Below are 1406 nucleotides of genomic sequence, written 5' to 3' on the forward strand. Positions count from 1 at the left end.
AACTCATCAAAAAAAGTGTTATCAAACTTCTTGATCTTTGCCAATCTCATAAATTACAGAAATGATAGCTCACTAACATTTGAATTTTCATTTTTTTCTAAATTAAAGTGATGTTGATCACCTTTATCATATATTTAGGAAACATTTTAAAATCATTTCTTCTGTGGTTTATTTATTCATATTCTTTGATGGTGTTCTTATTAGGTGGGTACAATTTTTATTCTTATTGATTTGAAGAAATGTTTAATGGATTAGGAAAACTAACCTTTCTTCTGCAAAACAAATTGCACCTTTTTTTTTCCCTCAAATGGTCATTTATCTTACTTGTGATAGTTGTGCTTTGCAGAATGTTTGTTTGCGCAGTTTAAGATATTAAATTTTTATGTCTTTGAGATTGCATTAAAGTTCAAAAGACTTTCTCCTCTACAATATTAAAAAGGATTAATTTTTCCCAAATTTTTTTTAGTCTTTTATGGTTTTATTTTTCAAAATTAAATATTCGATCATTATGAAATAAATCCCAATGTTAGTTTAGAGGTTTTGGTCTGACCACATTTTTTTTTCCAGAAAACTACCCAGTTGTCATGAACTATTTATATGAAAGCAATCACTGGTTGTTTATACAATTAACTAATAAAAAACAAGAAATTACATATATTAAAAAAGTTATATTTGAAAATAAGCATTCCCATTACAATAATAATCCTAAATATAAAATGCCTTAATGTTAACCAGAAATAAGAGAATTATATGTGAAAATAACTATATGCGCCTGTGTTTATAAAATGATATGACATGAGTGAGTGAAAATATGTACCATATTCTTGAATAGGTGATTAAACATTAAAATGACATCAATTTCCTCTAATGTAAAGCTAATAAATTAGCATGATCTCAAGAAAACTATCAACATGGTATTTTTGTAAGTAAATAAGTTTCTCTGAGAAAATAAAAGAGCAATTGTAGCTACAAAAATCTGAAAAAGAGGAGTAATAATAATCAAGATGTTGAAGCATATTATGGAGCTTAAATAAAGCACTGTGCACAGCCATATAACTAAGTAGGCCAATGGAACAAATGCAAAATATAGAAATATTCCCATAATCCTCTATGGGATTTCAAAATATGAGTAAGATGACATTGTGATTCATGAAGAAAACCATAGATTATTCAATAAGTAAGGCTCTATTTCAGGAGCATGTCAGAATTTTTATGTTATTATCATTTCAGATTACTACCTTCTTGTGGCAAAATCTTCAAAATATTTCATAGTAGCTTCTTGCTGTTAAAATCAATGGAGTTTGTTGTCAATAATGTTATGACAACTACCTTTAAGTTGTATTTGCCTGATAAGGAACCCTGGTGGCACAGTGGTTAAAGCACTGGGCTGTTAACTGAAAGGTGTG

Source organism: Trichechus manatus, unplaced genomic scaffold, assembly GCF_000243295.1.
Source record: "Trichechus manatus latirostris isolate Lorelei unplaced genomic scaffold, TriManLat1.0 scaffold00196, whole genome shotgun sequence".
Classification (NCBI taxonomy): domain Eukaryota; kingdom Metazoa; phylum Chordata; class Mammalia; order Sirenia; family Trichechidae; genus Trichechus; species Trichechus manatus.